The 24,577-nt window shown below is 34.5% G+C and overlaps 1 protein-coding gene across 3 annotated transcripts in view; it reads left to right on the plus strand.

Annotated features, from left to right (window-relative positions):
• The first annotated feature begins 5,971 nt into the window (after window positions 1-5,971).
• The window catches only part of LOC138709261 (protein eva-1), a 765,208-nt gene continuing 746,602 nt past the window's right edge, over window positions 5,972-24,577 (plus strand). The window contains exon 1 of one of the 3 annotated variants that reach the window (XM_069839917.1): window positions 5,972-6,633. The gene's annotated coding sequence lies outside the window, so the exon portion shown is untranslated. The remainder of the gene's footprint in view (window positions 6,634-24,577) is intronic. The other 2 variants (XM_069839916.1, XM_069839915.1) reach the window with 2 other exon arrangements.

Here is a 24,577-nt window from a genome sequence, read left to right on the forward strand (position 1 = left end):
CCACGCCCGAATGCAACTCCCGACCAATAGAAAAACGCTCCACCGTCTTAACTCTGATAGCTTAACAATAAATCATTCATCTTCATGAATAGTTATCGTATTTGCGATAATGTACCATGCAGGTCAATGAGATCGTCATATCACGTAACGCATCTACTAACTTTCCACATACATTGAATTTTCCATGAAGACAAACAGTTTCCAATTTGAACCACTAAATTAATGATACGTTTATCCCCACTCATGTAAGTGAAATAACATCAATAAATAAAGTCAACGCAGGAAAAGGAAACCCCGATAATAAATTTGATGCTCATTATGTACATAGCTGAGGTGTTTGGACAAGGAGTATTTATTATGTGTTGTTGGTAGCACTTAACAATTTTCTTGTTGGGTGACATTGTACCGATGTCTTGGCAGGGGTGCTAGTTTGCTCCCCCATCTGTTCACTTATTTCTTCTTGGGTTCGCCCCTCTCTCTTCTCTTCTTTTTTGTGCCTTTAAGAATGTTTCCTTTCAGTGCAGGCAGGAACCCTTCACAGAATCTCTTTGCCTGCTTGTGAATATGTTACACATATTGGAGGTTGTTTATGTGCCATTAAACTTAGCTACTATGATGTTGTACAACAAACCCTGACACCCTCTCAAGTGGCCTGTTCAACAGGAGTCGTGTTGCAGGGGTGCGCAGATATTAATATTCATGTGTGTTTGTTCTGTTTTTAATTTTGTTGCCAATATTCAACACTGTATTATCATATGCGGTTATTGTTAGTGTGCTATCATTGTACCAGTATATTAACAGAGTATCTCTTCTCGTACAAACCGACAGACCGGTTCAAAAGGGAAACTACTCAAAACTTAAAGTTTTAAGGAAACTGCATTTTAAAGCTTTATTTTGCTGCGAAAAATCCAATTAATTTCACTCTAATTTTAAACTTATAGTGTACAGCAGAGGTCTGCATCGGACGTTCTCGTTCGAGCGCCAAGTAGTTCATAGCATAATCCGATAGGTTGCGCACATGCATGATGGGTAAAATTGTCACGAGCGATAAATCCTCGAACGATATAAGCCGAGCGTTAGACATTCGTTCTTGTTACAGTGATGAACTCTGTAGTAACATCATAGATGTTTAGCATTTTAAAACTTTGCAGTGTTTAACTAACCTCTTCATAGTACAACTACAAAACTTGCTTTAAAATGTAATATAAATGTTGTAGGTAAATGGCTATTCCTCCCCCCCCTCCACACAGGAGTGATTTTGTTTTTACAACATCAGATAGATGTTATTGGATGTAAATGTAATTATTATAAACGGAGAACACAATCACGATAATGCAAGAACCGTATCAAGTTTTCTAGTAATAATAATAACAATAATAATAATAATAATAATAATGATAATCTCTAATAGCCTAGTTAGTGTATCAATCTTTGAGTCTGTAACAGTTGTGCAGCATGATTATTCGTTTTATTACATTTTCTGTGACATTATCTCTGTACTATTAATTGTTATTAATCTACTCCTATATCAATAATATTTTGTAAAACTTTTCTACATTGTCGCAGTATATAGGCGGAACATTATGTATGGACCTATCATATTAGGCCTATATAGGCCTGTGTGGTAAATCAAATATTGAATAATTATTAATTAGCAATAATAACTGTATATCGAAGTTTTTCATACTATTTTATTTATAACTTCATGCTCCTGTTTTGATACGTTCCATTGACTGTTCCATTAAACGTTTGTCATAAACGCAGAAAATAAAGCCTTATTTTTACCGTGTGAGCAGAACATATGTGTATCTTATCTGTCGCCTTCTATACAAGATAAGACATGTCGGTGAGATGACCTTGTACTGTGCTTGTATTTATTACGAGCGTATCACGACCGATCGTATCTCACTTGAGGGTGCGACACTCGACCGAGTTCAGGCGAGCGATTTAACTCCAATGCAGCACTCTGGTGTACAGGGTGGATGGTAACCTCTGCACCAAAATTTAAGGGATGATTCTACGTGTTAAATATGACAAAACTTTTGTTACACTTTTCCTTCGATGAAGCACCGTTAAGCAGGAAAAAAATAGTTTTGCCCAATGTTTTCAGCGCTCTATTGCGGTAATGGCCCGACAGAAATGGCTGATTGATATACAAGCAGATAGGTAAAAGTAGTCCACACCTGTGAATTAACAGTTAGCGCGTCTGGCCGCGAAACCAGGTGGCCCGGGTTCGAATCCCGGTCGGGGCAAGTTATCTGGTTTTGGTTTTTTCCGGTATTTTCCCTCAACCCAATATGAGTAAGTGCTGGGTAACTATCGGTGTGGACCCCGACTCACTTCATCGGCATTATCATCTTCATTCCATTCAGACGCTAAATAACCTGAGATGTTCATACAGCGTTGTAAAATAACCTACTAAAAATGAGCAGCAAAATCCGTTTTTGCAAGACAGCTAAGTTTTAACGGTGGAGGAATGATGGTGCTAACCACGCATTAACCTCGTACTGCTAAGACAGCCATCAGTCGGCTGTTTAGACGTTGGCCTTCCATGAACAGTCTCGCAACGGACTTTTTTTTTTAATAAAGAAACTACAGTGTTAGTGGAAAAAGTTTAATTTCTCAGTTTTGCTAGAAAGACTCTTTTATTTTTCCTTAATTCGAAGAAGTGAGTTGTAGCATTCCGTGTCGGTGTTTTCTAGTGCCTTTGTACTAGTCTGTTTGTCTCTCTCTACCAGGGTGCGAATTAAGATTTCTGATGAGGGGAGACAGAATCCTAGATAGAGAATACCATACGTAAAATTATTATCCTCATTCGATACGGCTCAACGCTTGGTGGCACTGAATTGCTTGTCTTGCATCTTGATTATAATAATAATTATATCCATGAGCAGGCTTAAGCTAAGATGTGTAATTCCTAAGTTATTGATTGTTGTCAGCTTGCCGGTGATGATAATACATCAATATTATTTTCTTTGCTTACTTCATACTGTACTTTATAAAGTATATTTATACTAAAACAATTATATTTTGTGAGGGGGATAGAAGTTATCCCTGGCAGGGATGTTAATATGAATTTATGAGAGGGGGATAACGTTCCAACAAGGAGGAAGTCCTCCCATCCCTCCCTCCCCGTTAATTCGCACCCTGCTCTCTATACTATAGCCTTTCCTGCGTACTATCTGACAGTTCCGTCCTTCTGTTTATAAGTATGCATAAGGGTGTAGCCTAAGTATTTGTCTTATTTGAGCTGTTGTATCAGTGAACCGTGGTGAGTCAGTGAAGTTATGGTTTCACAGTGCAGTGAATAGTTCCGATCAGTGATAATTTATAGTGTAAATGAAATGTGTTCTATAGTGTCAGTGAAATGTGTTATAGAGGGTCAGTGAAATACGTCATAGTGCCACTACAGTGAGTGAGATGAAAGTAAAGTGAAAGACTATTATCAGTACCAATGTGAAACTTATATAGGGCCTATACATATGTAGGTTGTATTGTAAAATTAGATTCACTTATTAATTAGGTTATTTTATGTATTATTATTAATTGTGATTATTGTGTTCAATTGTATTGTGTATTCTTATTGTATTGTGTATATAATTGTGTTGTGTATTGTATAATTGTATTTGTATTGTGTATTGTAATTTTATTGTGTGTACCACTGCCACCGGGTGTTTGCCCATTTGCAGTGTAAATAAATACATGCATACATTATAGTTCAGTCATATGTTTACAGTTTGATTTATTCTGTTTTAGTATAGCTACATGTAACGTTATTGTTCTCATCTAAACATATTGTTTTGTCTTATTATATCCCGACCGAAACTTTTCGCCTATTGTTTCCTTTTCCATTTCATTTTTCGTCTTTGTTTTCTCATTTCTTTTCTTCTCTCTTTTCTTATTTTCTCATTCATTTTGCCGTTACCTATGTTTCGAACTGTTGTTCTATTTTATTTTGTTCTTTTTCCTCTTTTACCCTGTTTATATTTCTCCGCTTTCTTCATTTCCTTCCTTAATTTTCTTCTCCTTTTCTTTCTCTTTCTATCCTTCACTCATTCTTTCTTTCATTTTTAATCTCTTTCGTTTTAATTTAAAACTTTATTGCTTCTCATCTCCATTTCTACTTGTTTAGCTCTTTTTCTTTAAATCATTGCTTCGTTCATTTATTTCTGTCATATAAATTTTCTTCTTTTTTCATTTATTATATTCCATAGATCTTACATTAGCAATGAAGCTTTAAGATGTGAAACAAGTCAAAATTTTACAAGATTACAATTACAATTTTTACAACTTTTTTACAATTTCAGTTTCAATTTCTTTTCAATTTTTGGCGAGATGTAGTGAGACGAGGTGAGGCCAAGGATTCGCCAACAGATCACCTGGCATTTGCCTTATGGTTGGGGAAAACCTCGGAAAAAACCAAATCAGATAATCAGACCAAACGGGAATGAAGTGAAGTGAGGCCGAGGACTCGCCATAGACCACCCGACATCAGTCCCACGGCGGGGAAAACCTCGGAAAAAAACAATCACACCAAACGGGGGATCCAACCCAAGCCCGAGCGCAGCTCCGAATCAGCAGGCCAGCGAGTCTGCCGACTGAGCTACATCGATGGCTCTACTAAAAATATACAGTTCATAGCCAATCAGATTATTAAATTTACAAACCCAAACGATTATTCATCAGCTGAGCTATAAAATATAATACATAGCAAGTAAGTTAATTCAATTTAAAGGCATAAAAAATTCAATCAGTTGAGATAAACAGAAATTGATAATGCATATCATGCAAATTACTTCATATTACAAGCATAAACAATTCATCAGTAGAGCTATACAGGTTGCTATTGAATTTAAAGCATATAAAATTCATCAGCCAAACTATACAAACATATACAATACAAAGTAAGCAGATTAATTCAATTTGCGAACATACTTTCTTTAAGCTATACAAAATTGTACAATTCATATCAAGTAAATTAATTCAATTTATAATCATGGACAATTCATCAATTGAGCTATACAGACTACTTTTCATTTTAAAAGCATATACAATTCATCAGCCAAACTATACAAACATATACAATACATAGTAAACAAATTAATTCAATTTGCAAGCATATTTTCGTTAAACTATACAAAATTGTACAATTCATACCAAATAGATTAATTCAATTTATAGGCTAAGCTTAAACAATTCATCAGTTGAGCTATACAGACTACTATTCAATTTACAGCATATACAATTCATCAGTTAAGCTAAACAAAAATGTGCAATACATAGTAAACAGATTAAATCAATATAAAAACATATCTTAGATGAGCTATATATAATTGAACGTTTCAAATCAAGTAGAATAATTCAATTTACAAGCATAAACAATTCATCAGTTGTGTAGAAGATATGAGTATGTAGAAATTCGGTTAATTATTTTCTAAACCTTTTCTCATGGTTCTACAAAGCTTTAAGATATTTAGGCAGTGCATTGAAGACTGTAATACATGAATAGCGAACTCCTTTTTTATAACAGATTAGACTAACAGAGGGTAGATAAAGATCTGATTTATGTCTTGTATTAAAATTATGAATGTCTTGATTAGTACTAATTGTATCTTGGCTTTTTAATATACAACATCATTAGGGAAAGAATGTATTCTCTTCCCACCCTTTTCCTTATTTCATCTTTTTTATTTTCTCCTTGCTTTATTTCTTTCTCATTGTTCTTCCATTCTTTGCTTTCCATAGTTTAGTTTTCTATCATTTCTTTATCTCTCTCTGCCTACCCTCGTACTTATTCCTTAATCTCACTCATTTTCCTCACTGTCTCTGACTTTCTTTGATTTCTTGCTCTCTACTTTCTCTTTCTCTCAACGCACCCTGTTTGTGACATAGAACTCACAATGTGTTAGTGTGTTGGTTTTAATAAGTGCCGCGTGGGGGAGCCAACTGCTGGCAGCCGCTCATGCCTTGGCAGCCAGAAGGAACTTGGGGTCAAATATTGTCTAAAGATAAAAATGTGAACATTCCCGCGCCAAGTCGCAAGCCGCGCACACCAGTCGCTGATATTCTCTTCCGTGTGTGCCTTGTCGTTGTAACCAAGACCTGCTTGCGTAATATCTCCCGCGCACGTTTACTCTCTTCTGTGAGTCATTACGTCACATCGTTAAAAGTACAATCTTCCGTGTCGGAATATTCTTGCGTCCGTCAAGTTGTGTGAAGTATTTTGTTTATGTCGTTAGTTACATGTGTACACCTTCCGATTCAACAATTAGAAGTTATTCTTCTGTGTGAAACATTTGAATGTGCCCACTTCCGTCAAATTCCCGGACATTATACCATGTGTTTGTCCAATAAGTTGTAATATTCTTCTGTGTTACTTTAATTAGGAAAGCGGATCTTCGGCGTGTTGTATTGAAATAAGGAAAATTGCTCCAGCCTATCATTGTGAAGATAATTTTAATTTTATTTTCAAGTTTTATTGTTCTGTACAAATTCATTACCATGACGTGTTCAATATCCAATTGTGCGTGCTGACGTAGTTTGTGTGAAATATTATTGACATATTTACCGTCACTCTTCAGTGCATTTTCGTCTGTTGAGGTTTCTATAGAACCCAAGGATTTACGTATTTCTGTAAGTGATATTATTATTGTTATACGTTTATAGAGATATATCTATCTAAGAATCATTATTTTAATGGCCGAGATATTGTGTTTATCCCTGTATAAAATGTCAATACCTATCAAATTTTTGTTTCTCTTCTATTTATTTCCAGAGTTTTAAACTTTTCTAATTTAGTAAAACTTATTTTATTTGCAATTTTTTATTAACTTGATATGAAAATATTTTTTCTGTAAAGTTTTTAAAATTTACTTCCATTTTCTTTATCGGGTGCTCATTTTATTCTATGACCTTGTTCTTATGACAAAAATTTTTCCTCTAAATAATTTATTAATGACGTTTTGTAATTTTTTATGGTTTTAAATATGTATTTACCTCATTTATTTCAAGTTGAATTATTATGCGGTATTTAATACTATACAAATACGTAGCTTTCACTCTATTTTTAATATGTGTTTTTTATAGTTTCTCATAACACACATGATTTCGTTTCGGATTATTATATGGATTATTCTCACGTCATTCGTCATTCGTGTATAATGTAAAATTTAATTATATGAAGATTTCTTCATTTTTGAAAAGGTTTATTTAAATAATCATCTTTCATATAATTTCGGTTTTTTTAATATACAATAAATCCAATTACAGTCTTTTAAGTTTTCACTATTATATTTTAATATATTGTACCTATATTCATAATGGTTTCAGTGTATTTCTTCGTTTGTTATGAGCATTAATTTCTTTCTTTTTTTACCTTTAGCATTTTTATACGTATTTTATTCCTGCTAACGAAATTTTATTTTATATGCTTAATATAAACGAGTTTTCATGCCATTTTTGATTCATTATTTACGAAGAGAAGGACGTAATCCTGGTCTAATGTACGTAGATTTTAATTCAATAGACCAGTATCCAAAGGTCTGTCATTACAAAGTTATTTATACAAGTATTTGACATATTGAAAGTATGTCATTATGTAAACAGTTGTTGTTACAAGAAAAAGAGGTTTTCAAAGATGTTCTTTATCTAAATCATACAATGGCAAAGTTACCTTCCGAAATACAAATACACCAATAGAAAGCAAAAAGCTCAGCATTCAAATGGAAGGGGCGAAAGGGGGTGGGTACGTTTCCCCTTACTACAATATTTAATCAGCAGTGCCGAACTGTGAACTTACAAGTGCAGCGCTGAACACCATGGCTGTTATTGATATATTTTCATTTATTTTCTTCGCTTTTCTTTCACAAATTTTGTAATGCAATGAATGATAAAGTGTAAGAGGAACAAAACAGGAACAGTAATTGAAAGAAGAATGCTTTTTGAGTAATTGATTTAAGTCAGCACTAAAATTACATATGACTAATTTTAACTGCAAAATGAGATGCTTATCTGTAATACGGGTTCTTCTTTTTGATTTTGCAATGTTCATTTTTATTGTTCACATGTAATATGTGAAGCCGTATATGGCTGTGATTAGCATATTTTAATTTGTTTAACAATTTGAAAATAGTAACACATTTCAAATCTTTATACTGCGTTTCTAAACACTTATTTAAGAGATATACAACTTTCTCTTGTAAGTCTGGCCATACTTTCATTTCTAAGCCAAAAGTATTTCCATGCAATTGGAAATCAGTTTAAATTAAAAAAAAATTGAATGAATCTTTTGTTACGAAAATCTATTTGCAGTTCATTCAAGAGATCAATGTAATAATGATATATAGTAAGAGTGTAATGAAGAAAAATTAAATGTATTCTTTTCTGATAAATTTTGCTTCTATACATCCATAAGTAAAAGAAAAGAATTGATGCTGGCTTATATATAAACTATATTTTTATTATGCTCTAACTGATATCGATTTATTTTGTGAGGTGTTCTGAATTTTCGGTAAGGAATGCCAAATTTAGGAACCAATTTCGTCCTCCAAGTCGGGAATTTCTATGTCCTGTAACATATTGAAATCCTAAGCCGTGTAATATATTTCAAACACAGGCGTAATTACTGGTACTTGGAAAGGAACTCGCTATCCTACCCCATTACCTCCTGGTCTAGTTGCCTCATAAGTGATGCCTTTTTGGTATCACTTGTGAGGTTCAAATCTGTCTTCGTACAGTTGACTAAACAACAACAAAATGGATTGTTATAGTATGCCATTAGGAAAGTCCAGGATAACAGAGAGGGCTTGGAATTGAACGGGTTACATCAGCTGCTTGTCTATGCGGATGACGTGAATATGCTAGGAGAAAATTAACAAACTATTAGGGAAAACACGGGAATTTTACTGGAAGCAAGTAAAGAGATAGGTTTGGAAGTAAATCCCGAAAAGACTAAGTATATGATTATGACTCGTGACGGGAATATTGTACGAAATGGAAATACGAAAATTGGAAATTTATCTTTTGAAGAGGTGGAGAAGTTAAAAAATCTTGGAGCAACAGTAACAAATCTAAATGATACTCGGGAGGAAATTAAACAAGAATAAATATGGGAAATGCCTGTTATTATTCTGTTGAGAAGATTTTATCATCCAGTCTACTGTCAAAAAATCTTAAAGTTAGAAATTATAAAACAGTTATATTACCGGTTCTTTACGGTTGTGAAACTTGGACTCTCACTTTGAGAGAGAAACATAGGTTAAGGGTGTTTGAGAATAAGGTGCTTAGGAAAATATTTGGAGCGAAGAAGGATGAAGTTACAGGAGAATGGATAAAGTTACATAACGCAAAACTGCGCGCATTGTATTCTTCAACTGATATAATTAGGAACATTAAATCCAGACGTTTGAGATGGGCAGGGCATGTAGCACGTATGGGCGAATCCAGAAATGCATATAGAGTGTTAGTTGGGAGGCCGGAGGGAAAAAGACCTTTAGGGAGGCCGAGACGTAGATGGGAGGATAATATTAAAATGGATTTGATGGAGGTGGGATATGATGATAGAGACTGGATTAATGTTGCTCATGATAGGACCAATGCCGGGCTTATGTGAGGGCGGCAATGAACCTTCGGGGTCCTTAAAAGCCAGTAAGTAAATAAGCAAGTACGGCAAATTTTGTATTTTCTCTCCATATTCTGTAGGAGTTTTCAAAATTGCGGCTGTTTTAATGACTTTGATTTTATTTGGTTTATGGTATCAACACTCAACTTCATGACATGTTTCATATTTGTTGTTTTGCTCCTTAGTGCCTCTTGGTGAATTATACTTTTCAGTTCATGAAAGTTACACCGGCTCATAATTTTGTGTTTACTAACATTTATAATATTAACCTGGCTATACCTTGGATTAACGGTTAAGAATCGCAAACACTACCTCCTTTCACGACCGGAGTTTGATGATACAAGAGTAAAATACAAACAAATCACTTTACTAGATATGGGAGGGAAGAAGAGTAGTGCATCCATTTACGTAAACTAGGAACTATTTTCAGTTTGATAATTTTCATTAGGTTGGTATTTACTCAAAATACAGTACAGTATTAATAATAAGTGATTTACTCTTTAACTGAACTATCCAGGGGGACATGTTCATTATGCAGTGTACATGTCTGCAGCACATTAGTGTACAATATAGAGAATGTATTTAAATTGAAAAGTTATCGAAATCTAGATATTTAAACAAATTGTTGAAAATTATGGCCATTCATTCCGATACAGGCTTCAGTTCTTTTGTGTACATAATACCGAAAACGTTTTTAAGCTTATCTTCTCAAATTGAATGTAGGCTTTTGTTTCTGGAATGCAATTCTTTAATTCTTCTGTTGTTGTAAGATGTTTAACAAACAATTGTTTTAGAGTAACCCCAAAAGAAATAATCCAAAGAATCAGTCGACATCGGGGGTCCATAATCCTGTGCCTCTTGAAATAATTCTGTACCTACTCTATAACAGAGTACCTTACGTACTGTAAATTCAGTCTTCACTTCTGCCCGATTCGCACAGAAAAATTTACTCAGACTGCTATCTAGTGTTCATCCAAGTACTTATGTCGCAGGATCGTAGAAAGGGGGGAAATCACTTGACAGTTACTTAACGAGGTCCTTTTATTTAAATTATTTTAAACAGTTGTATAATATTACGTAGACGTTCAATTCCTGACAGCAAATGTTTTCAGAAAGGAGTTGAGAGCCCAGTCACTAGCCTTTATAGAAGGGCCAGCATAAACGTGTGGGGGAACCCGGAAAGCGACTTGACCAAACGGACACAGTACCTGTGCGGAAATATGATTCAATATTGAAAGCTCTTTCGTCACTGGAAAATACGACCATATTTCTGGAACTTACTATACTCACTCAGTTCTGTATACTGTGACAGTAAGACGACTTTAATTCCATATCCGGCCTTGATTCTGTGTGGAGTACGGTGGAAGTTCACTAGTAGAAGGGATGGGAGGGAAGTACATTCAAAAACTCAGGTACAATAAAAATTGAAGTAAAAATAAAATGATGTCCCTGTATAAGTATCGATGTTTTCGTGAAATTGCAGAAAAGAAAGTTATAATTTTCAACATAATTATAATAATAATTAATTAATATTTTACAAGTATCGATATTCTGGCCGAAATTCAAGTTTCCATGGATCCTTAAACGCCCTTGATAAAGAATTGATGCTGTGAAGCCAAGGCCATCAGCGATACTAGTTACGTTGTGTACATTGAGCAATGTACTTCAAGTCCATTGTAGATGGGAGTATAGCCTCAAGTACTTCCCTTCACTTGCATCGTTTTCCAGGTGCTGGTTCGCGAGTCACAAAATGCCGACGTATGATCTAATTCATAAATACGTAATGCCCAGGGAGCGAAACTTGTTGCCCGATGGGAGAGAGGCAAGTGCTTTCAGGTTTCCTGTGTTCTAGATTCCCTCTGCTGTGTACAATAAAGGAAGCGTGGGTCATGCCCCGTTAAACTACTGTGCTTTAGTTGTCTGCTCTTTACTTGCTTCCTGTTGCAACGAGTAACTTTTTAATTGGTTATTTTACGACGCTTTATCAACTATGACGACTAACTTACATCATGGGCCAGAGACCGCAGAATATCGCAGACCATTAATTTCGGGAAAAAAAAATATAAAATTAGTATATTTCGCGTTTTATCGCTAAATAATTATAAGATAATCGAAATAATTTCGTATAAATTGGAAAGCGATTTTACGTGAAAAAATAAACCCTATATTACATATTAGGCGCGAAAATAATGGCGATAAAGGTTTCAATTTATTCTACATATTAAAATTAAACAGAGCTTTATAACACTGAGGAAAAACAAAACATTATTTGTATTATGTAACATCAGCTGTTTGTATTAATTGTGGAATGAAGGCATAGCAGAAAGTGGCAATATTATTTTCTTTAATTTCGCGCCTACGGTCACTAACAATTAAATTATACATTGAGATAAACCTTCCTACGTCAACAGATGCACAAGGAACCCAGATACATTTAAACACAGAAGGTAATTGAACATGAGAGCTCGTAATGCTTAAATCACGTTAGCTTTAAGATTGAAAATGTTGAATGATTGTTTCAAAACTATTTCTTTGAAGTAACAAATGCTACACTGCAATCAAAACTTCTTATATCCTTGAAGGGAGTCATTCTTTTAACCCTTTCTGTGAGTGCAGTAACATTATCTACATTTATTTGTATAATATTTGCTGGGTTGAATAATTCATTTAAATTTACAAACAATGAATATGAATCATGTAACTCGTATTTTTCAATTTTCTGAATCATCAATTTCCTGACAAGCTTAAATTGTTAATTAATTTGGCTATCGACTGCCCTACATTAACCGAAATTACTATTGTAGGCTACATTCATTCTATGCTTCATATCATTATACGGAAATCTATGGTCTCTACTATCCCTCTCCACCGCTATGTCTCTACTCACGCGCAAGTAAACAAACCCGTACCTATAGTAAAGGAACAGCAAACCTGTATCATTTGGCAACACGTTTCGCTACCTGGGGCCTATTTCACGAAAGCACAAATTACAAATGTACAAATTTACAAGAAGTAGATCCTGTAGCTACAAATTGCAGTAAAATATGTTTCACAAAACATTCGAAAATATTCCTGTAATTGTAACAGTGATTTATAAAATGCAGGTGATGAGTGATTTGTATAATGGGTTTTGGTTACATAATGTAGATAATGTATTTTCTAAAAGTCATTGTTGAAGTTAATATCAATAACACAATCAATAACCATGAATGCGAAACAGAATAAAATGTAAACTAGAACACTATAACTAGATTTTTTGTCACTTAGATATACATCTTTTATTGTCTTCAAATCTGCCAAATATACCTATGTACGTATTTTTATACCTCGACATATCCTTCCTCAATATAATAACTGAGCCAGAGGATGAATAACAAATGAAATTTAGTAGCAGTTAAAGATTCTCTTGAATCTCTGATTAAACTCTACTAAAAATTATTTCTACATATGTCGTTAACGTCAATTTCTTCATTACTAGAAGAAAAATATATTATGTATTTTTTACAAAACACAACTCAATCAATTTTAGAATCTAAAATAATATAACCTCCAATTCAGTTGTTTACCCACATCAAGAGTAGGGTAAGAATTTGTTACAAAATGTGTAAGTTTGTAACATACAATTTGTTTTTTTATTTTTATTTTATTGGGTTATTTTACGACGCTGTATCAACATCTAGGTTATTTTGCGTCAGAATAAAATGAAGGTGATAATGCCGGTGAAATGAGTCCGGGGTCCAGCACCGAAAGTTACCCAGCATTTGCTCGTACTGGGTTGAGGGAAAACCCCGGAAAAAAACCTCAACCAGGTAACTTGCCCGACCGGGATTCGAACCCGGGCCACCTGGTTTCGCGGCCAGTCGCGCTTACCGTTACTCCACAGGTGTGGACTACAATTTGTAACATTGTAAAGAAATGACAATTGAATTTGTAGCATCATGGCCTGGAACCTGTTATTTTCTACTTCACTTACAAATTTACAAGAATTTCTTCGTGAAACACAAAAATTTGCAAATATATAGATTTGTAACTTTTTTCTCCTGTAATTTGTAATTTGTACTTTCGTGAAATAGGACCCTGGTAATGACTACGATAATAGTTATAATATCCTCACACTTAGGCGCCCTATATATATATATATATATATATATATATATATATATATGACGATTATACAAGTTCTACAGCTGGTCCGGGTGATATTCATGATTCCGACGCTGACAGGTGGGCCATTCTGCCTTAACCCCTGATAAGCCAGGTCCCATTTCGCGGACGAGTAGCCCTCAAATCCTTCCTAATTATCCAACACTGAAAGGTGGACCATCTTGCCTCAGCCCATGAAAGAGCGAGGTCCCGTCCGCATACGAGTAGCCTGATAAGCCAAAGAGTTACGGAACCCCAACCCTTCTTATATCAGCAACGGAAACCTGTATTGCCCCCAAGACTTCATCCCAGTCTAATTTTAATATTGCGAATGATAGATTAAACAAGGGAGAGGTGAAGAATGTTGTGCAATTACAGAGGGAAACGGGAATACCTCGAGAAAAACCCTCTGCAACGTCTGCTTCGTCCACCACGAATTCCGCCACGACCTGGCCGGGGAACGAACACTGGTCGCCTGGATGAAAGACTTAAGCCAATGTCGCGGAATATTGATGCATTATTACAGTAATAATAGTGATGATTATAAGATGATATTGAAGGCAATTATGATAATAAAAACGTCATAATACTTTTGTGGTTATAATGGCATGGTAATACTGACTTTGATGATAATAACTAGAGAGAGAATTCCATGCAAATGCATGTTTTATAGGAACATAGGACATAGCTCAAACTTAGTACTTATCCATTTAATTACTTCCCGGTTCCAAATATGTGTACTTTTTCCGAGCATATTTGCATATTTTGCCCTTTTCGGGGATAAAAACACGCATAATGCTTATTTAAACAATTTTTAGCTTAATGAAGCATGTAATATACATTATATTCAGTTTAAATGCATGTTTTAATGGTTTTGAGTAGACACCTCAGTTCTTCGATTTTTATGTGCCTTATTTTAGCTTCAGGAATCAGGATAGAAGAAGGAAAAGAAAAAAAAACTAAATAACAGAATAAGGTTCATTCAAGTTTGCACCCATAAGTTCTTGCGATGTAGAGACGTAATTCTCTGCCTACAAAAACATATTGACTGACAAGCGCAGGAACCTCACGGAAACCAATTTAGAAATGTTGTTTGTTGTTAACTGTGAAAAAAGTGAAATAATAAATTTGGAAAAAAATTGAAAGTGCATATTTTAAAGAATTATTCGCTTGATCGTGCATGTTTCATGGTTTGATAGTGCATGAATGCATTCATATTTTGGGATTTTATAGTGCATGAAATTCTCGTCTCTAATAATAACAGGGATGGGAATTGTGGTGAAGAAGATGGCGATAACGATATAAAAGAGCGTACAGACACTTTTGGTATTGCTAATGGTGATATTAAGCATAGTAAGCACAATCCAAACTGGGACACATGATACTAGCCTTGAACATGTTGTACAATAATATTCCCAGAAATTGCACCACTCATGTAAGCAGCCAAGTTTACAAACTCGCTTGTGAGGTCCGAACCGAGTCTGTTTGCTTCCTAGCGGCCAGCCAGAAATGTAATTATCATGCCGTGGAAGATTGTGGCAAGATAAACATCACATGCTACAGTTTTCCTTTTAACAATTTATTGTGTACACTCACTGCACCAAAAAAGCCACTAGAAAGAGATTTTCTTTATACTCTTCCCTGTGGTGCGTATATTTGAGAAGCACAATGGTCAGAAGATCGCATTTCTCATGGTCCTGGCGTAGAACAGGTAGCATACATGGAACTCTACAACCCGCCTATCCTTATTGATTCGTCTGCTCTAAAATGTATGAAGCTGTGTAAATGAAACAGTCCTTCAATTTAAACCATTAAATGTTGGAGATACAACCTCTCTTTGACCAGGTTATCCCGTTAAATTGAATATAAAATTTTAATCAAATCCATTAATTTTAGGGGTTTAGAGTGTCCAAACGAATGTCCGGTTACTTGATAAAATACCCTCTCAGTTAATGCAGAAATGACCTCTATAATTTTGTGAGAATTATGAGATGGAATTGTGTGATGGCGCAATGTTAGAATTGGCGGGAGTAACATGCAATGTTAAATGTACGCTATGTCTTTATACTGTTTAAACAGCCGAGATTTTAAATCTGTTCTCTTTCTTGATAGGCAAATTTACTAATTTTCCTTATTGACTTGCCATTTTTTCTTTGGTTACATAAACTTGTCTGTTTATACTTCAGGATACCGTTTTTCTTGTCATACGAGGGTCAGTCAATAAGATTCCGGACTGCCCTGAATGTAGGCAACACACAGGACTTAGGGAACGGAGAAGTTATCTAGAGCCAAGGAAACGCCTGCAATCTATATTAATTGCATCATTTGAAAAGCAGAGGAAAAGACTTGTCATATGTATATTGAGAGATTCCAGGAAAAATCGCAATAGGTCCTTGACATGTTCGCACGAAATCACGTGTAGGAACTCAGTCCTTAAAGACAATCCGACGCTGTTTGATAGACTGATTCAACAGGCATGGAAGCAATGATCTTCAGTGACACGCGCATGTATGTTTAACGGTACAACAAATACAAGTGCAGTTCGGAAACATTTTGATTGACTGTCATATTTACGGTTCACCGCTGTGGAGGAACTGTCAGCGAAACGAGAGAGCCCGAGTTCAAATCCTGGTTGAGACAATTTACCTGATTGAGGGTTTTTCCAGAATTTTCTCCTCAACGCAGTAAGGGTCGATGTATGTGAATATTTAAAAAATATATAGGCCTATACTTGTTTGTATTAAAAATTACGCAGAGTTTTCTGAATCTAGTGATACATAGTTTATTTATTTATTTATTTATTTATTTATTTATTTATGTCCACACCTGTGGAGTAACGGTCATCGCGTCTGGCCGCGAAACCAGGTGGCCCGGGTTCGAATCCCGGTCGGGGCAAGTTACCTGGTTGAGGTTTTTCCGGGGTTTTCCCTCAACCCAATACGAGCAAATGCTGGGTAACTTTGGGTGCTGGACCCCGGACTTATTTCACCGGCATTATCACCTTCATTTCATTCAGACGCTAAATAACCTAGATGTTGATAAAGCGTCGTAAAATAACCCAGTAAAATAAAATAAAATAAAAATAAATTTATTCATTTATTTATTTATTTATTATTTATTTATTTATTTATTTATCTATTTATTTATTTGTTTATGTATTTATTTATCTATCTATTTATTTATTAAATCATTTATTTATTTGTTTATTTATTTATTTATTTATTTTTACTATTTAAATGGGCATGTTCTAACACAATACAGGTCAGTAAGATATTCACTTTTAACTTTAAATTAAACTTCCCAAAAATTGAAATTTTTCCACATATGTTATGTCATAACTCCACAACCGTTAGAGATAGAATGTTGAAATTTTGCACAATGATTTCACATCCATTTATGTAAAAAGCAGTCTACTATAATGCCCATATGTTTGAAAAGAAAAAAAAATTAGGTCACAAAACATGATGTAAATTTTAATATAGTTTATGTAGGACACATAAAAAATTATTTGTATTAAAATTAACAACTCTGCATCTCTGAGAGTAGTCCACATTTTAGAAAAATGTTTTTTACATGGAGTAAAAATTGAAGATGTCAGAGAAACTCTAACAATATTATGGTTACCAAATTATATAACTGCATAATTTGTTTCACATTCTGATAAAACTGGCTTTTAATTATTATTAGTAACTTTTTATACTTATATCAGATATTTAAGTTCTAATAAGTCTTGTTATGGTATATTGTAATTTTTTCTGCTTGTGAGTTCATTTTCTTGTAAAATTTTAGAAATTAAGAGCCTGCCTGCATTTTCTGATATTATTTGTGGTCTTTCACGTACACATACCCTTAAACAGTGGCGACTCGTGATATTTTTTGTATGTAGGATATGAGATTGATGACTGATGACCAAGACAGAATCTAATGATATTAATAATAATAATAATAATAATAATAATAATAATAATAATAATAATAATAATAATAATAATGGAGAACACGCAATTAATCTCTTGTTACAATTAAATTTTTCTAAATGATCAAATACAACTTCAGATATTCTTTCGGCAGTCCTGTCATCTGAAAGTTCTATTCATTCTTGTGTTTTAGTGTAGCTTATTTTATTTGTTTTTATGTAATTTTGGTTTTTATTCATTTTATTTTTTATATATCATTTTAAATTATTTCGTTTATTCTGTTCTTTCAAAATTACCAATGAACTGCGTTTAAGGAGGCTGCAAGGGTACTTGAAAATTCGTATTGCATTCCCTGACAAGGTCTCCATCACCCAGAAAGAAGGGTTTTAGTATTAGAATATACGGTCACATTCTCAAACGCGGTTAAAATTAAGCCATACTCTGCTCTCCCACCCTCCCTTGTTCTTAACTTCACAGCTATCTGCTAGAGAAAAACCGTTTGCTATAAGATATTTGGATGGTTCCTCGGAAAGTATTTCTAAGGTCTGAGATGTGCAGTAGCGACAACTCACGACAGAAAGTGGAAGTTTGAAGAAAATTATTACCTCGGGATGCATTAGAAATCAAAATCTGTAATTAAAATGTTTTCTATCCTGAGAGGCACGAAATTAAACTGTAGGATCATCCACATATCCTTCATAGAGGAATCGCCACTGCCCTTAAAAGAGCAACTACTTGATAACTCATTTCTCTGGCATTGCCACCTTCATTACTGGGGACCGGATTTTTATGTAATTATATATTACATTCCTTTCAACCTAACCGTATATAAATAACAAATCTTTGCGAATCTTGTAATTACCATTAATATATTAAAATTTGATACTACATATGTTTACATATTTACCCCACATTACATATTATGGTTTGGTATTACATAAATCTATATTATTTAGGGGTTTTATTCATTTTTAATTCTCTAAAAGGGGGAAAAAAAAACTTCTGCTGGGGAAGTTTACAATTTGAAATACACAGATTTAAAAGGCCTTTTTACCTACCCAAGAAAGGATATATTTCGGGACGAAACATAATGTCCTTAGTTCCAGGAAGCAATAGAGGCACTCATCCCATACTGTAAATATGAATGAAAAAAAGGCAACCTTTTTCTTACAACTACCTGTATTGTAAATATCACTCAGAAAGTAGCGTTGCCTTCATACGGTGGAGTGGGACGAGGCCACATGATTTGTCTCGAACTATAAATGTTCCGCACACGCCTAACAAGCCGTTCCCATGCAATTTGCAACCTTACCCACCCTCGGAAAACCCGTGTCAAGTCTGACATGAGGTGCAATAAAGTAGTCAACTCTTGAAAAGAAGCTGGAGGAAAGGAAGAAATTGGAAAGATTTGAAAGAATAAAATAAATAACTTTTCAGATTATTGCTTGACCTCTTTACTTTAAATTTAGTAGACCTATATGAAAATGGGATTTTCCGAGCAATTAGAAAGTATGGTTGTCGGCTGGAATAATCCTACCCTTCTGAATGAGACAGGAATGTCACTTTTCAAATAACAGTTTGTAAATGCCTATAGTTCGAGATTTTAGTAGGTACTTTTTTTCTTAGAGGGAGCAGCTAATATCCATGTGTCCCACATCTCCTCTTATTTTCTCCTAATCCAGTAAAGCGAAACAGTGCTTGCAGTACTGTTGTGTCATTCATTTCACTCAGTTCTCTAGTTTTAGTACTTACAGCATAAAGTGAAAATGAGTTTATCTACTGCTTTTAACTAACTAAAATGGCCCCTGTATCTTCAATCCTAACGACAAAAATAAATTAATGGATTGCGATGGACGAAGCTTTCACTACAGATGGAAAAATAGTAATGTGTCAAACGTGCGGTAAAAAAGTCGGGTGCTCTATGAAATTACAACCTATCCTATACCTGTCAGATATTGATATTAAATATTTTCATGATTTTACATATTTTGGTACATATTTTGGTACATATTCAGCTTATTTTTCTTACATAAATATGTACATATTTCACACCTTGATATTACATAAAAATCCTGTCCCTATTCATTACACTCAAACGCTAGATAACCATCGCAGTTGGTAAACCGTTGTAAAATAAACAAAAAAAGTATTTACCTATAGGTCCACCACATGGCCCCGTTCGGCTGTCAGGTTTGATTCTGTATTTCTTTCGTATGTGGTCCAGGCTGCAGACCGTGCTGTGGCATACGAAACACGTCCGTGGAAGTGGGTCAGTGCGTGCAGGGAGTCGGACGGCCTTTCTCAGAACATAAACCTCAGGAATTATTAAGTTCGCACACATTCCAGATGCTAGTGAGAGTGCTGCATTTGATGTACCGGAATGTTTACTGAGAAGAGGACAGAGATGTTACTAACGAATAAAATGTTTCATTACTATTCATTTGAACACCATTAGTGAAACAAAATTAGACGAAATACAATGTGGATTTAGGAAAGGACGGTCCTGTGCTGATTGTGTGTTTGTGATGCAACAAATAATCCAGAAAAGAAGAGAATTTAATCTCCCTACATACATAATGTTCGTGGATTACGAAAAAGCCTTTGACAAGGTTTTAAGAATAAGTTATGGAATATATTGTCCAAAGAAGGATATCCAACACACCTAGTGAAAACGGTTAAAAGCTTATACGAGACAAGAATATCAGTAAGAACAGGAAACAAAACGAGTGATACAATAATTGTAAATCAGGGTGTTAAACAAGGCTGCCCTTTATCTCCAACATTATTCAATATATACATAGATAAAGCCACAGAAGAATGGCAGAATAAAATAACAACGGCATAAATATAGGCACGATATTATTGAAGTCCATGCTTTTTGCTGACGATCAGATCTTGATGACAGAATCGGAGGATGACTTACAGGTGGAAGCTTATCAACTACAATTAATAATGGAAAAATATAATCTTAAAATTTCTAATCATAAAGCAAAAACAATGGCATTTGAAGGAGTTGATCACAGAAGATGTAAAATAGCTTTAAATCATGAAATCATAGAACAGGTATTCTCATTTAACTATTTAGGCTGCAATATATCATACTTAAAAGAAAAAGACGTCAAAAATAACAGATGTATGGAATAACACGAAGGACCTTAAAAAATAAAACACAACGTTCAACACAACTAAAATTTTATACAACGTTAGCTGTCCCACTATTAACCTATGGTTCAGAAAATTGGTCTATAAACCGAGCAACTAAAATGAAAATTGAAACCAGCGAAAGGAAATTCCTTCGAAGTGTTGCTGATTTCACTCTTTTAGATCATCAAAAGAACAAAAATACACGACAACAACTAAATATTTTTAATTTGACTGAGATAATACAACGACAAAAACATAATTGGTACCAACATATAAGAAGAATGAATGACGACCGGTTACCTAAAGTAATACTGAACTATGAACCAAGAGGACACAGAAATGTTGGTAGACCAAGAACAAGATGGATAGACGACATAAACTTTGAAGACGGAACAGGCAAATAGACCTAATCCCTGTGGATGATGATGATGATGATGATGATGATTATGATTATGATTATGATTATTCATTTCCCTTCTGTGGTTGAGTGATCTAGGCTAGAGTATTGCACAACCGGTTACGAAAAATAGAAATCATAATATTGGCACAGTCTAGTATATAAAGTTACGAAGCTTGAGTTGTGAGGCTACTAGGAACAATAGACTGTGCCGGTACTATTTCGCATTGTCTGTGATGAGGCGATAGTAGCGATCCTAGTGGTTAGCAACTATCTATGGATGCATATTCTCTACATATTGAGCTTCGTGACTGTATATACTAGACTGTGATATTGCTATTGAAAGACTGACGTTGCAGTCAGTAGGCCTATGGAAAGCTCTTCCGTCCCGCGGAGTGTCTTAGGTTTGGTTTTAAAGAATATTCCAATTGTTTCTCATTCTTTGTGAGTGGACGGCAAAGGCAGACCACACTGAGTCATGCAGGAGTTCTGAGAGTCCTTGCAAGGACGCGATTTTCATCGTGTAGACCTACCATTTAATTGGAAATTCTTCTCTCACTGTAATCAATCAATCATCGATGCATCTATCGATCCAAAGACTCATTGATTCAATAATTCATGGATTGATTGATTGATCCATTGACTGATTCATTCATTCATTCATTCATTCATTCATTCATTCATTCATTCATTCATTCATTCATTCATTCATTCATTCATTCATTCATTCATTCATTCATTCAGGTATTACAGTTGGTATCGTCAAGAGCAAAACATATCTTCTTAAAAATGATTTATTAAAGAAATAATGCATCTGCTTAGAGTAATTAAAAGGCATTAACGACTACAGTTTTAGAGATGTGCGTTTTAAGTTTAAAGTATAAACTTTACAAAAGAATGTCTGTAGGCCTACTTATTTTCTTTTCTATTTAGTAAGTAATTGTAATTTATTCTATTCTTGCATTTCTTTACACACCAGATTTCATATTACACTATTTCATTATTTGTTGTTACCGGTGTCCATTTGTTCATTTACTGTATGTATTACTTACGAAGATAAGTGTAATAAAGTATGCAATGAATTATAGGCCTGTATTAAGCAAATGCATTTTTTAAATTGTACATGATAAATTTTCTTCAATATTGTTACTCTGTTTGTGTACTCACTGTCAGAAAATGTCGGTGTTCTGTTTAGCCTGCAAAACATCAGGAGTAACAGGTTGAAATTCGAACATTCGGTCGGATGCTCTACCTTTACGGATGGTGTCTGACCGGTCGAATGAAAACAGGTTGTAAGCCCAATTCTGAAGCTCTCTAGTCTAAACCATTATTCTGTTAAACATGCCGTCCGGGTTCGAGTCCCGATCAGGCTGGGATTTCTCTTTGAAGAACGTATTTGTCCTACTTACGTAAATACAGTACAACGTTATTTATTTGTTTGTTTATTTATTTTGTTTATTTCTCTTGTTTATTTATTTATTTGTTATTTATTTATTTGTTATTTATTTATTTACTTATTTGTTATTTAGCCTACTTATGTTTCTTTATTTACTTACTTATTTATTTATTTTATTTTTTATGTACTTACATATTTTTTATTTTTTTATTTACTTATTTTTTATTTATTTATTGACTTATTTTTTATTTATTCATCTATTCATTTATTCATTCATTCATTCATTCATTCATATTTGTCACGATCGCTTAAAGACTGACACACATCGGAGTTCACACGTGTGGAGTAACGGTTAGCATGTCTAGCCGCGAAACCAGGTGCCCCGGGTTCGATTCCCGGTCGGGGCAAGTTACCCGGTTGAGGTTTTTTCCGGGGTTTTCCCTCAACCCAATATGAGCAAATGCTGGATAACTTTCGGTGTTGGACCCCGGACTCATTTCACCGGCATCATCACCTTCATCTCATTCATACGCTAAATAACCTAAGATGTTGATAAAGCGTCGTAAAATAACGTACTACTACTACTACTACTACTACTACTACTACTACTACTACTACTACTACTACTACTACTACTACTACCACACATCGGACGCTATATTATGCAGCTATACTCGTACTACAGTATAAAGATATATAGCTAATATTAGTGCAGCATATGATTATATATTAACTCGCACACCGACAGAAAACTATAGCCCGCTATAAGCTGCAAAACTCTGCTACATAGTCCTCATTTGACTCCTGCACAAAATGCGAATACGACCACAAAATGTCCAAAACAGAGTGCTAGGAAACATTGCAGCGTCATCTTCGCACTTTCAAGATGGAAAATTTAATAGAGGTGAAACATAGCAGAATCATTAATTCGACAGCTGGACACTTCACAACAGAGCGCACTGATAATGTAATATACCTATTACAAATTTTAATTCAAGTAGTGTAAACACACGAAATGGAAGCACAATGTTTATTGAACAGTAAATCGGTATGTCTTTTCATTACAATAATTGAGGAGTACTTTGCAATAACAAGGTATGTACACATACCTCGGTATAGTCGCCACAATTAATGTATCAAAACAACAGACGCAATAAAATTTTGATGAATAATACATGAAACTTAAACCATATAAACTATCCGTAATACTGATTCAAAAACGTAGATTTGCAAAGGTATTTCTTTGTTAATGAAAACAATGTTAATTTTACTTGCTGCCAAACACACACTTCTTATACATATCTTGTTATTGCAGAGCATTAATAAATTGTTAAATAAGTTGGTAAAACTTCTGGTCCAAGAAGTGAAGGTATCGTTGTAAAAGACAGTGTTTGGAAATTAATTTTTCAACAGTGAAAAGGTAAAATTAAAATACAAATAACATTTATCTTAAATAGCAAATCTTACATTAGCAGACTTTGCGTTTCGATAGTTAGTGTCTTCCTTCTGTACGTCCTCTTGAATGAGCTGTAAGGTCTCTTGAAGCCATGTTTTTTTAAAACGAAAGTATTATTGAAACTTTTCTCATCATTTTCTAGATCGTGATGTAAATAATGAAATTCTCCGAATTTTTATTAATTTCATGAGTTAGGTTCTTCCGCTTCTGTTGGGAAACCAATGCTGACAATAAAAATCCCTCTGGATCATAGGCGGAGAGAGAATCGTTTCCTTGGGGGGGGGGGCAAAGCAAAACCACAGAATCCCCGGGGTTATGAGGGACATCATTTACCTTCTCTTCCCATTATAGTTTGACCGTAGTTCAGTACATTATATCGGGTGGCATTTTCTTAGTGTTACATTCATATCCGCGATGTTTCGAACCGAATTGTACAGGGTTTAAACTGTACATCTACTACAAATCATAATAGGGCATAATTTAAAACAATCTCTCTCTTTTTCTC

This window comes from Periplaneta americana, chromosome 11 (genome assembly GCF_040183065.1).
Source record: "Periplaneta americana isolate PAMFEO1 chromosome 11, P.americana_PAMFEO1_priV1, whole genome shotgun sequence".
Lineage (NCBI taxonomy): Eukaryota > Metazoa > Arthropoda > Insecta > Blattodea > Blattidae > Periplaneta > Periplaneta americana.